Here is a 14131-nt window from a genome sequence, read left to right as displayed (position 1 = left end):
CAGCGGCCCTGTGGAGTTTCTCTGTAGTTGGCTGTTAGGAGCAGACCACCCCCTGGGGCTCAATCTTGAAACATGAGGCCAAAAAATGCTGCCTCCTGCTGCATCCTTTCCCTCTCTCTCATCTGAAGAACCTCCTTTGCAGACAGGACTATTTTATGAAGAAATGTCTTTTTTATTCTTTGTCCAAAAAGTATGAGCCACAGTTATTATTCAAATGATTATGTTAATCACAAATAAATAAATAAAAGATCACTTATTAATGTTTCCCTAGGACACTGGATAAAAAGCTGTCCATCTAATAGTTTCATTTTGGGGTGGGGAGTGGTACACCCAGTTAAGTGCATGTAGTACTATGTGCAAGAACTCAACACAAGGACTGAGGTCTAAACCACCACCACTCACCTGCAGCGGGACACTTCACAAGTGGCAAAGCAGGTCTGCAGGTGTCTGTCTTTCTCTCTCATTCTCTATCTCCCCTCCCTTCTCAATTTCTTTCTGTCCTGTCCAAAAAAAGGGGGGAGCTGATGGCTGCAGTGAAGTCCTATTGCCTATACTGAGCCCCAGCAGTCACAACCCTGGACACAAGGAAGAGAATTGATCCCAAATGTCCTCAGGAAAGTCCAACTATTGTGCTAGTTAATTTTGGAGACATAAAAAGGGTGTGTAAATTTAGATCCAAATACATTGCTAAAGTATGGAATAATTTCTAAATTCTTCTAAAACATAAACCATGGAAAGAATCATCTTACAAAATGCTGCTGGGGGGGCCGGGTGGTGGTGCACCTGGTTAAGCACACACACACTACAGTGTGCAAGGACCAGGGTACAAGCCCCCAGTCCCCACCTACAGGGGGAAAGCTTCACAAGTGGTGAAGTAGAGCTGCAGGTGTCTCTCTGTCTCTCTCCCTCTCTATCTCCTCCTCTTCTCTCAATTCCTCTCTGTGACTCTCCAATAACAAATAAAATAAAATGAAATAGAAATTGCTGAATGCCTCTAGCTGACTGTTAATATCAATCTGCATGTACTTTCAATTTCTGATTCTTATTCAGCATTATGCATTGTCATAAGTTTGATCTTTCACAATTAAAATATGTGACTGGCTATTAGAAGAATCCAGTTTCTAAGTACTTGAATAAAACTGAGTGATTTTTGTTCATTCTGTGGAGTTCTACCCCTCCTACCCTATGGTTTTGTTAATTTATCTTTTCTTAAATAAAAAAAGAAAATTGCTGAATGCCTCTAGCTGACTGTTAATATCAATCTACATGTACTTTCAATTTCTGATTCTTATTGAACATTATGCACTGTCATAAGTTTGATCATTCACAATTAAAATATGTGACTGGTCTATTAGAAGAATCCAATTTCTAAGTACTTGAATAAAAATGAGTGATTTTTGTTCATTCTGTGGAGTTCTACCCCTCCTACCCTATGGTTTTGTTAATTTATCCTTTCTTAAATAAAAAAAAAAGAAAATTGCTGAATGCCTCTAGCTGACTGTTAATATCAATCTACATGTACTTTCAATTTCTGATTCTTATTCAGCATTATGCACTGTCATAAGTTTGATCATTCACAATTAAAATATGTGACTGGTCTATTAGAAGAATCCAGTTTCTAAGTACTTGAAGAAATCTGAGTGATTTTTGTTCACTTTGCTGCCATGTGTAGGGGATGAGTGCCCTCAGGTGGCTGAATCCCAAAACTGCAGCTAAAGCAAATCTGCTTGAACCTTTTGGAGGTGAAGTTCCAATGAGTCTCTGACAGCCAAGGGAACTGAATGAAATCACGGCCACCTGACTGTGCCTGACCTGTGTGATAGCAGCATGAGGAAATCTAGGATATGTGATCCATTTCCTCCTTAATCTTCTAATCATTCTTTATGGCATAAGACAAACATCTGTCTCGTTTTTCCTGGATGGAGTAAGCAAAAGCATTGTTCAAACATCGCATCATTATTAAGAATGTCGTATTTTCTTTGAGTTTATAAGATGCTAAGGAAAGGTAAGAAAGGAAGAGAAGTCTGAGGAACCCCTCAGCCTGGTCCAGCACTCAGACGATGCAGCAGGACAGTGAGAACAGGCTTCTCCCCACCTCTCTCCCATACAAGCAGATACAAACACAAACACACCTGTCTGGGGCTCAACACCCTGATTGATCTGACTAGTGATTCTCTCATTGATGCTAATCTGTATGTTTCTTGTCTGTGATCAGATGGAGTGCATCTTACCAGAGCTGTTTAAGACAAGAAGTGGTGGAGGAGGCTACTTGGTTGAGAGCACTAGCTATAAGCTGCTGGGTCCAAGCCAATGGTCTCCTGCCCACCCTGCCGGAAGGGGAAGAATTTTTTGAGCAGTGAAACAGTGATGCAGGTGTCTCTCTGTCTTTCTCCATCTCCTCCTTCCCTCTCATGTCTCTGTCTCTATCCAGTGAATTGTAAATAAAAATAATTACTAAAGAAGAAAATAAAAGACATAATAAAAAGGAAAAAAAGCATAAAGAAAAAGCAAAGGGATTGTGGTCCAGGAAGTGGCGCAGCGGATAATGCACTGGATTCTCAACCATGAGGCCCCGAGTTCAATCCAGGCAGCCCATGTACCTGTGACTGTGATGGCTGGTTCTTTCTCTTTCCTCCTATCGTTCTCATGAATAAAGAAATTCTTTAAAAAACAAAACTGGGAGTCAGGCAGTAGCGCAGCGGGTTAAGCACACATGTTCCAAAGCATAAGGATCCAGGCTCGACCCCAGCTCCCCACCTGCAGGGGGGTCGCTTCACAGGCCAGGTGGCAAAGCAGGTTTACAGGTGTCTATCTTTCTCCCACCGCGTCTGTCTTCCCCTCCTCTCCATTTCTTTCTGTCCTATCTAACAACAAGTACATCAATATCAACAATAACTATAGCAACAACAACAATAAAAGGGAAAATAAATAAAATTTTAAAAAACCTAAGAGGTCTATTCTAGGCTACATCCAGTCCTCTAATGGTTACTTGGATGTATACTTTTTACACTACAGTTGAAGGTCATCAAAGAATGTCCACAACTCATTTGACATTTGATTTTCCAAGTGACATTCCCTTCACACACACACACACACACACACACACACACACACACACACACACACACTGATGCTCCTGGAAATAGTGTGTCTCTGACAGCATCCATGTGAATATCCTGCCATGATATTTACTCTGTTTAGGATTATATAATTATATCACCACTGTGTGAAATGGGGGCAAGGCTTGTGGCATCTCTATTGTTTCTAATCAATGCATGGGTATCTATAGTTATCAGAACAAAATTCCAAAGGACTAATGAAAAACTGAAAGCTGAAGATACAAATTGCTTCAGGGAATCATGCTTTCAGCTGTTCAGTAATGATCTGACCTTTGACTGATGATATCACAGCCCAGTGGCCCTGGCTACAGCGGAATCTTCAGTCTTGGAGACTGAGCTGACAGTGCAAGTAGTGCTGTGTCCAGCTCTCTCTTTAGCATCAAGGAGTGAAGAATAGAGGATGTCTGCGTCTACCAGAAAGTCTTCGCGGCTTTCAGAGTGTCTGTGTTGTCTGTCCTGCTTCAGGTAGAGTTTGTTCACATGCCCTCTGTGTCCGGCAGAGTAGGAGGAGGGCAGTCCCAGGATGTGCTCTGTGTGATGCCCACTGACAGAATCCTCAGCTTCAGCCCTGGTCTCATGAACGGTTACCTGTGCTCATGAGATTCCCTCCTGCTGATGCCAGAGAGCAGACTTGACCTGCTAGGATCAGAGTCCTGTGGGCTTACTCAGGGCACAGCCACAAATAGCTTAGTACTTCCTTGAGTTGAGAAACATTTGGATGTTGGATTTATTATCTGCTGATCTTGGGATTCCTGCCCCCCTCAACCCCCAAGTGATGACTGAGTTAAGATTAGAGTCAGTTTTCCAGAATCCTGTTATCTAAGGGTGTATGTTAACCTGAGACCACAGTGGAATGACCCCTTCACACTCTTGGATGTCATGTAATCTGTAATTTGACTTCTATAAGGTCATATATCTGTTTACATTTTATTATCATTATCATTATCATTATTATTATTATTATTATTATTAAGAGTTAGAGTCAGAAGCAGAAGTAAGAGAGAGTGAAGGGGTTAAGGAGATGGGGAAAGGAAGAGGAAGAGGAAGGAGAAGAGGGAGGGGAAGGAGACAGCCAGAGAGTCACTGGTATATGCAAAACTGGGGGTGACACTTGGGGCTACATGATTTTCAGTTCATCTAGACACTGTACTGTGGACCTGTACTGTGACCTCAACTCTCACAGGACCTCTGTCTAGTTCAGGACTCCTGAATTGGGGTGCTGAGTCCTTCTGGGGAACTGAGACTCCTCTGCAATGCTTCTGAGTGCTGGCATCAGCAGGAGTCCTTGTGTCCAGCCTCCCCAGTAACAGGCTGCCCTGTGGGTCTGCTGTGTTGCAGTTCTGCTGCGGAGGAGAGCGGCCCGGAAGAGGAGAACATCCCAGAGGTGCCTCGTGGCCACATCCAGTTCGCAGGCCTTGGCAAATTCCAGAAGGGTCGGAGGTGGCAGAAAAGGCAACTGATCTTATATTCCAACGTGCTGCTCATCTCCAACATAAAGTGCGTACCTGCTCCCCCTGCTCCTGACCCCACAGCTACCTCTTCTCTGCTGCCCTGAGGACAGAAGAGGTGGCTTTTCTGCAAGGTTTCTGTCCAGCACTGGGCAGGCAGCAGAGGGGAAGCAGGGAGACTGGGCAGGGCCCCGAGTTCTGGGGAAAGGCAGCCAGGGTGGAGAGGCTGAAGGAGAGATACAGAGTCAGAGGCCAGGGGGCCCCCACACTGGAGGACCCTCCCACAGCCTGCGCTTCCTTCACATGCCTGCCCTTCCAGCTCAGCCCCAGGGAGATAGGACAAGCCATAGCCCGTCCCTGCTTCCCAGGACTCACAGACACTCACAGTAAATTTCTGCAAAGTGTTTGCAATCACAGACTGCACATGGTGACAGGGACCAGGGACTGAGGGAATAAGTGGTTTATTAACTGAATTTATCCTGTGTGACATGAGGCAATGAATTCAGTGAGTGGACTACACTGTTGAGCAAAGTCCTCCTCAATTTTTTTTTAACCAGAGCACTGCTCAGCTCTGGCATTTGGGGTACAGGGGATTGAACCGAGGACTTTGGAGCCTCAGGCATGAGAGTATCTTTGCATAACCATTATAGTGTCTATACACCACCCTCAAATTTCTTTTAAAGTACCTGAGAGACAAAGAAGGAGATGGGGAAGGGAACAGAGAGGAGAGACACCCAGTGACAGCTCCCACTGTGCAGTTCCCTTTGCTCCTGTCCATGGTCCTTCTCATGGTACATGAGCCTCTGCCTGGTTTTAGGTGGGCACAGTACTTAAGCAGCTTTTTATGTTTTGCCAGAACATAAAAACATAACATAACATGTTGACAGATATGTATATGTATAATTATGAATACAAATTTATGAAACAAATTTTAAATAACCTTTAAAGGCATGAAAAACTCTGAGAAACTGAGACTGGGTGGCTGGTGGTGGTGGCTCACCTGGTTGGGCATCCATGGCCTAAGACCCAGGTTCAATCCCCACTCCCCATCTGCAGAGGGAAAGAGTCATGAGCAGTTAGCAAGGCTGGAGGTTTCATTCCTGCCTTCCACTCAGTCACCTTACCAGCCTATTTCTCGCAGTCCTATTAAAAAAACAAAACAAAACAAAAAACAGGAAAATGACCCACAAGAACAGTGGATTCATCATGTAGCCACTAAGCCACAGAATAACCCCAGTGGCAACTAAAAAAAACAGATATTGAAAATTCAACTTGTTTGGGACTCATGGAAAATATGTTTAACTAACATTGCATGATTTATTTCATTAGTATCCTCAAGTACTTTCAGGATGACAATAATTAACTAATAATCTCATTGCAATTTCCATACAATTAATAAGGGAAATATGATCATGGATCATTATGACTAACAAGTAAGCAACAGGAAAGATGCTAACTGAGTGAAAGGTTCTCTTAGCGAGCTCATAAATATAGTGGGGTATCTAATTGTTCTACAATGTTCAGGAAAACGGCTGCTTTCCTCCCACAGGTAAGGAGTGTTCAGGGATATCCTGGGCCGGGCTCCAGTCAGCACACAGCACTCAGGCCCCAGCCCTCCCTCTGCTGTGCTCTCAAGGCTCAGCTCAGAGGGGAAGGAGCCAAAGAAACACACCCACCATCTCCCCAGGAGAAACCCAGCTGCTCCCAGAATGCTGGAGATGCCAGCTGACTGCTCTGTGCTCTGTTCCCTCTCCAGGTTGAAGAGTGACTGCAGAATAACGTACACGTTGACCCTGCGGGACATGTCAGTGACATTCAACAAGAGGAAAGGAAAGAAAGCCCGAACATCACTGGTCTTGGGCTGGAAAGACCGCATCTTCGTGGTCTCTTTTTGGTAAGACTGCAGCCTGACCCTGTCTCCTCATGACTCTTGGGGGGAGCACAGCTCCATCTGGGGGTCTATTAGCCACACGTGCTCTGACCCCCACAAGGACAGCTGTGTGCTCTCAATTGTCTCCCAATGGCTCTGATTCAAGCAAACACATGCAGCTTCTAAGCCCTCTGCAGGTGGGGACCAGGGGCTTGAACCTGGGTCCTTATGCATGGTAACATGTGCAGTTAACCACTGGCACCACCACCTGACCCCCAAGCCAATTTCCTCTCCATCTAGAAGATTTCTTTGCCAACTCAGTAAACTATCTGTCAGAGAGCTGGGCCTCTCACCACCCAGTGAGCAGGACAGACCTCCTGACTCACACAGTCCCACCAATAACAACCTGATGTTGATGTTTACATGTTGAAGATTTTTTTTTGTTTCCTGTAGATAATTTACCCCTGGAAGGGATACCTTTATTTTCCTTTTTGTTAACTTTTTATTGGTGGGGGGAAGTACTCACAATATGTTTGTGTGAATTTTGTGCATTTTATCTTCTTTTCTCCCCTTCTCTTGGATTTCAGTTCAGTTACGAAAATGGAGCAATGGTACACACAGCTTTATAGGTATGTCCTTAGTTCAGGTATTTCAAATCTTTTTCTAAGACTTTATTTTATTAATTAGAAAGACAGGGGAAGAGAGAGAAAGAAACAGACATCACTCTGGTACACGTGCTTCCAGGGATTGAACTAGGATCTCATGCTTGCATCCTTTTTCCTTTGTGACACCTCCCAGGCCATGGTATTTCAAATCTTCAAGTTCTCAGAATGCAGAGTCCTAGCAGTCAGGGCCCCTCCCTCTCCTCCCCCTTCTCTCCACGCTGTGATGGGAGCTAACATCACCCTGGACCATGTTTTCAGCTTCCCTGACTTAAGGGCAGGTTTCTCTGCGGGGTGGTTCTCAAAGCAAATGCACCTGCCAGCCCCACAGCCCAGGGAGGTTCTGGCCTGGACTCCAGGCAGGAAAGCTGTGAGGACGGGATCTGCAGGCCTGATGTCAGAGAGCTGACAACATAGACATGTTTTCCAAGATTGCTCTCATTTTCCAGAAATACATTTGCATATCTCTTCATTAGATCTTGCTGAGTATGTTGATATCTTGAAAATGTAGTGAAAAAGACTGAAGTGACTAGTCAAAATGTAAGTTGACTTGAAAATAATCTAACAGATATTCTTCTGTTTTGGGTCACTGTGGACTTGATTAGCAACATTCAGAATGAGATTCTGGGCATCCAGAACACCTCCCGAAAGCAGGTGGAAGACATCACTGTAAGTAATTCTAAGACTAGAACTTACACTCCAAGCTCCTGCCTTGGACAGAAAGAGGTCTAGATATGAGGGAAGAATCCAGAATGTACCAGACAGAAAAGTGTATTTTTCTACAGACACACAGGTCTGTGTATACACAGAAAAGGAAGCTGGGACTATGATCCTTGGTGGTCACATGACAAACTTGGAAAGAACACTGCATCTGAAAAGTTACCTTTTTTTTTTCAGATTTCCCCTAATATCCATCCTTGATGTCTCTTGCACCAAATAATTTTCACGAGGCAGCTTTTCTATTAGCATGGATTTCTTTTTCCAATTAGCTCTTGCATATACAAAGTGGTTTGCATTGTTTTCTGTAGATAATTTCTCCCTGGAAAGGATTTTTGTTTACTTTTTATTCAAGGGGGTATTACTGGTTTACAGTAAACAGTAAACAGTTGTTGGCACATATGTATATTTTCTCAGTTTTCTGCAAAACACTCTCACCCCCAGCCCAGCTCCTCCTCCCCCATCATGCACCAGGACCTGAAAGACCACTCGCCCCAGTCCTTTACTTTGGTGCAGTAGACCAAACCCAATTCAGGGATGGCCATTTCAAGTCAAGAGAAAATACAGACCTCAATTATCCTTTCCTTTCCTTTCTTTCTTTCTTTCTTTCTTTTTTTTTTTTTTTTTTTTAGTAATTTATTTCTTTATTGGGGAATGAGTGTTTTACATTCCACAGTAAATAAAATAGTTTGTACATGCATAACATTCTCCAGTTTCCCATTTAACAATACAACCCCCACTATGTCATTTATCATCCTTCATGGACCTGTATTATCCCCACCCACCCACCCCAGAGTCTTTTACTTTGGTGCGATATGCCAATTACATTTCTGGTTCTACTTGTGTTTTCATCTCTGATCTTGTTTTTTCAACTTCTGCCTGAGAGTGAGATCATCCCATATTCATCCTTCTGCTTCTGACTTATTTCCCATAACATGAATTTTTCAAGGTCCATCCAAGATCAGCTGAAAACGGTGAAGTCACCATTTTTTACAGCTGAGTAGTATTCCATTGTGTATATAGACCACAATTTGCTCAGCCACTCATCTGTTGTTGGACACCTGGGTTGCTTCCAGGTTTTGGCTATTACAAATTGTGCTGCCAAGAACATATGTGTACACAGATCTTTTTGGATGGATGTGTTGGGTAGCAGGGTAGGTCCATTTCTAGCCTTTGGAGAGTTCTCCAGACTGTTCTCCATAGAGGTTGGACCAATTGACATTCCCACCAGCAGTGTAGGAGGGATCCTTTGACCCCACACCCTCTCCAGCATTTGCTGCTGTTACCTTTTCTGATGTATGACATTCTCACAGGAGTGAAGTGATACCTCATTGTTGTCTTGATTTGCATTTCTCTGACAATCAGAGACTTGGAGCATTTTTCCATGTGTTTCTCGGCCTTTTGGATCTCTTCTGTGGTGAATATTCTGTCCAAGTCCTCCCCCCATTTTTGGATGGGGTTATTTGTTGACTTGTTGTTGAGTCTGGCAAGCTCTTTATATATGCTGGTTATTAAACTCTTATCTGATGTATGGCATGTAAAGATCTCTCATTCTGTGAGGCATCTCTTGGTTTGGGTAGTGGTTTCTTTTGCTGTGAAGAAGCTTTTTAATTTGATGTAGTCCCATAGGTTTATACTTGCCTTAGTCTTCTTTGTAATTGGATTCATTTCATTGAAAATGTCTTTAAAATTTATGCAGAAAAGAGTTCTGCCAATATTTTCCTCTAAGTATCTGATAGTTTGTGGTCTAACCTCCAAGTCCTTGATCCACTTGGAATTTACTTTTGTATTTGGTGAAATACAATGATTCAGTTTCATTCTTCTGCATGTTTCAACCCATTGTTTCCAACACCATTTGTTGAAGAGACTCTGCTTTCCCCATTTAATAGTCTGGGCACCTTTGTCAAAGATTAGATGTCCATAGGTGTGGGGCCTCGTTTCTGGGCTCTCAATTCTATTTCACTGTCCAGTGTGTCTGTTCATGTTCCAGTACCAAGCAGTTTTGATGACAATGGCCCTATAATACAGTTTGAAATCTGGATGTGTGGTGACTCCGGTTCTGTTCTTTTTTCTCAAGATTGTTTTGGCAATTCTAGGTCTTTTCTGGTTCCAGATAAACATTTGTAGCATTTTTTTCTATTCTCCTAAAAATGTGCTTGGGATCTTGATAGGGATAGCATTAAATTTGTAGACGGCTCTGGGTAATATATTCATTTTGATGATGTTAATTCTTCTAACCCATGAACATGGACTATCTTTCCACTTCTTTGTGTCTTTTTCAATTACTTTGAGTAGTGACTCATAATTTTCAGTATACAAGTCTTTCACTTCTTTGGGTAGATTTACTCCTAGATATTTTATTGTTTTTGTTGCTATAGGAAAAGGAATTGATTTCTGGATTTCAATTTCTTCTAACTTAGTGTTTGCACTTCCTCTTTACTTAGTTTTGGAAGTTGGTAGGTATCTAGGAAATCATCCATTTCTTCCAGGTTCTTTAGCTTGGTGGCATATAGTTGTTCATAGAAGTCTCGCATGACATGTTGAATTTCTGCAGTGTCTGCTGTGATATCTCCTCTTTCATTTACTATCCGATTTACTTGGGTCTTCTCCCTTTTTTGTTTTGTGAGTCTGGCTAAAGGTTTGTCAATTTTGTTCACTCTTTTAAAGAGCCAACATTTACTTTTGTTGATCTTTTGTATGGTTTTCTTATTCTCAATGTTATTTATTTCTGCCCTAACTTTAGTGATTTATGTCCTTCTGGTTGCTTTAGGGTTCCTTTGTTCTTCTTCTTCTAGGTCTTTAAGATGTGCAATCAGGCTGTTTAATTGTGCTTTTTCTTGTTTCCTAATGTGTGCTTGTATAGCTAGGAACTTCCCTCTTAGGACTGCTTTAGCTGTGTCCCAAATATTTTGATAGCTTGTGTCTTTATTTTCATTGAACTCTCGAAACATTTTGATTTCCTTCTTGATTTCCTCTTTGACCCAGAAGTTGTTAAGAAGTGTACTGTTGAGCTTCCACATTTTGGGACTGTTACTAATCTTCTGTTCATTGTTAAGTGTTAGTTTAATTCCACTGTGGTCTGAGAAGATGCTTGGGATGATTTCAATGCTCTTGAATTGGCTGATGCTGTCTTTGTGGCCTAATGTATGGCCTATCCTTGACAATGACCCATGTGGATTTGAGTAAAATGTGTATTCCAGTTTCTTGGGATGAATGACTCTTCAAATGTCCAATAGTTCTAGTTTATCTATCTCTTCATGTAGCTCCCTTATGTCTTTATTGATTTTCTGCCTGGATGATCTGTGAAGTTGAGAGAATGGGGTGCTGAAGTCCCCTAATATGATTGTGTTGCTGTTAATATATTGCTGTAGCTCTTTCAGTAGAAGTTTGATGTATTTAGATGGCTTCTCATTGGGTGCATAGATGTTAATAATTGTTCAGTCCTCTTGATTGACTGATCCTCTGAGCATTAAGTAGTGTCCATTCCTATCTTTTTAAATCTTATCTATTTTAAAGTCTATCGTGTCAGATATGAGTATAGCTGTTCCTGCGCTTTTTTCTGGGCCATTGGCTTGTATGATAGTTTTCCATCCTTTCACTTTAAGTCTGTGTTTGTCTTGTTGAGTTTAGTGGGTTTCCTGTAGACAGCATATTGTTGGGTTATGTTTTCTGATCCATCTTCCTACTCTGTGTCTTTTAATAGGTGAATTCAGGCCATTGACATTTATTGATATCAAATATTGAAGATATTTTAATGCCATTCTTGTAGAGTTTTAGAGTGTTTTGATATATGTCCTATTTGTGGTGGTCTGATTGTTTATAGGAGACCTTTCAGAACTTCTTTCAGGGCAGGCTTGGTGATGGTTGCTTCCTTCAACTGTTGCTTGTCTGAGAAGGTTTTGGTGCTTCCATCTAGTCTGAATGACAGTCTAGCAGGATATAGTATTCTTGGCTGAAAGCCTTTCTCATTGAGCACTCGATAGATATCTTGCCATTCTCTTCTGGCCTGTAGTGTTTGTATGGAGAAGTCTGCTGCTAATCTTATGGGTTTTCCTTTGTAGGTGACTCTTTGTATTTCTCTTGCAGCCTTCAGGATCCTTTCTTTATCCTTATTCCTTTCCATTCTAAGTATAATATGTCTTGGTGTCTTTAGGTCTGGGTTAATTCTGTTTGGGACCCTCTGGGCTTCTTGAATCTTTATGTCTTTGATGTTGTCTAGACTAGAGAAGTTTTCAACTATTATGGCCTGGAAAATGCTTTCTTCCTCTCCTGCTTTTTCTTCCTCTGGTATGCCAATAATGCATATATTGTTTCTTTTGAAGTCATGCCATAGGACTCTGTTATTGTTTTCAGCATCTATTTATCTCTTTTTGAGATCTCTTACTTCTTTGTTAGTTGTCTCTAATTCATCCTCAATCTTGCTAATTCTGTCTTCAGCCTTATTGGTTCTATTCTCTCTGCCCTCTACTGTTTTCTGGAGTTCATCTATTTTGTTGCCCTGTTCTGATACTGTTTTAGCTTGTTCAGCTAGTTGCATTCTTAACTCAGCGATTTCAGCTTTCAGCTCTTTAATAACCATGAGATAATTAGTATTTTCTTCCATAGTCCCATTTGTTGTTCCTGTATTTCTGATTACAATTTTTTCAAATTCTTTACTCACTCCTGTTATTATTTCCTTAGCTAATGTTTGGATGTTGAACTCATTATTTTGTGCTTCACCCTCTGGAGGACTTTTAGCTGGACTCTTGTCCTGGTTCGATTCTCGAGTATTTCTTCTTGTTGTTTTAACCATTTTATATATTATGTTATGAGTTCCCTTTATCAGTACTTTTCAAATTACTGATCATTATTACCTGGATTGACCTGTGTCTAAGTAAGTTAATTAAAGGGTTCACAGTGGTGGAAGTTACCAGTTGTTTCAATAGTTTTTTAATCCCTGAGTTGGAGCTCAGTGGTTTAAAAGCCTCTTTTTTTTCTTCCCTGTAGGCTATGGGAGCCTGAGGGCTTTTAAAATATCAATAGGCTTCTTAGCTTAATCACTGACTCCTGACCAAGAGATAAAGCAGGGTGTGGCAGAGATAATCCAGTGGTTATGCAAAGAGATTTTCACAGCCCCTCAGCTATGCCATGGAGGTATAGGTCTTCTTCTGAGTTTCCTGGTTAGATCTCTGTCCCCTGGTGTCCCTCCCTGTCGCTTCTCCAGATGCTGAGGGCAGTAGCAATGGAGACTCAGAGTTGCACTTGGTGAGTCTCTGGGGAGTCCTCCCTTCAGCTGTCCCCTTGTTCGTGGAGCAGACTGGAGGTGGTGTCTCAACTGATAAACTGCTGGACTGTTAGCAGTCACTTCATCTCTCCTTTCGCTCCTCTCTCCTCTCTGTCACCAGCCACACGTGTTTGTACTCACCGGTGATGTAGTGGGTTCCTGTGGTCATTCTAGTCCTGTCTTGTTCAGTCCCGGGTGGTCTAATTTGGTATTCCTAGTTGATCTGGGAGAGGAGAGGAGAGGAGAGAAAGCGATATGCTGCTGCTCATAGCTCTGATCCGGAAGTCTCCTTTCCTTTCTTTTTCTCCTCTCTCTCTCTCTCTCTTTCTCGCCCCCCCTCTCCTTCCCTCCCTCCATCCAGGGTTATTGCTGGGGCTCTTGTTGCACTACAAATCCACTGCTCCTATGGCTATTTATTCAATTTTTTTATAGGAAAGAGAGAAATTGAGAGAGGAGGGGAAGATAGAGGAAAGAGAAAGAGACACTACAGACCTGCTTCACCACTTGTGAAGTGACTCCATACAGATCAGGAGCAGGGGCTTAAACCAGGATCCTTATGTAGATCCTTGCACTTTGTACTATGTATGCTTAACCTGTTGTGCCATAACCCACCTCCCCCCCCTCAAGAGAGATAGACACCTGCAGACCTGCTTCACCTCTCAGGAATCCTCCCCACTACAGGTAGGGAGTGAGGGTTCAGCCCTGGGTTCTTGCACTTGGTAAGGTGTGTGCCTAACCAGCTGCACCACCTCCTAGCCTGCTTTCCTTTTTTTTTTTTAATTCCTTCTTTCACATAATTTGAGCTTCTGCATCATGTCAGGGTTGGCCTTCATTCTTCAACACTGATGACACTTTCCTGCTTCTTCATACACTAGGCAATGCTTCTCCTCAAGTAGGGGAAAATGTGTGTTTTTTTCGTTCAAACCATTTGATTAGATAGTTGATATTTTTAATTACAAATTAATCAACTAGGAGTTACCTGTGTGTATATCCTGAGACTAGAGAGCAAGCAAGAAGAAATCCATATATGCTTGTCAACACACTTCTGAACA

At 42.2% G+C, this 14131-nt stretch overlaps 1 long non-coding RNA gene across 1 annotated transcript in view; it reads left to right on the top strand.

Moving 5' to 3' along the window:
* The window catches only part of LOC132537048 (uncharacterized), an 89560-nt gene extending 81791 nt beyond the window's left edge, over window positions 1-7769 (top strand). Inside the window, exons 2-3 of the long non-coding RNA XR_009548557.1 lie at window positions 7025-7066; window positions 7705-7769. This is a non-coding gene — a long non-coding RNA (uncharacterized LOC132537048). The remainder of the gene's footprint in view (window positions 1-7024; window positions 7067-7704) is intronic.
* Window positions 7770-14131: the final 6362 nt, after the last annotated feature.

Source organism: Erinaceus europaeus, chromosome 2, assembly GCF_950295315.1.
Source record: "Erinaceus europaeus chromosome 2, mEriEur2.1, whole genome shotgun sequence".
Lineage (NCBI taxonomy): Eukaryota > Metazoa > Chordata > Mammalia > Eulipotyphla > Erinaceidae > Erinaceus > Erinaceus europaeus.
Note: the sequence above shows the minus strand (reverse complement) of the source record. Positions and strands in the feature narration are given on the sequence as shown.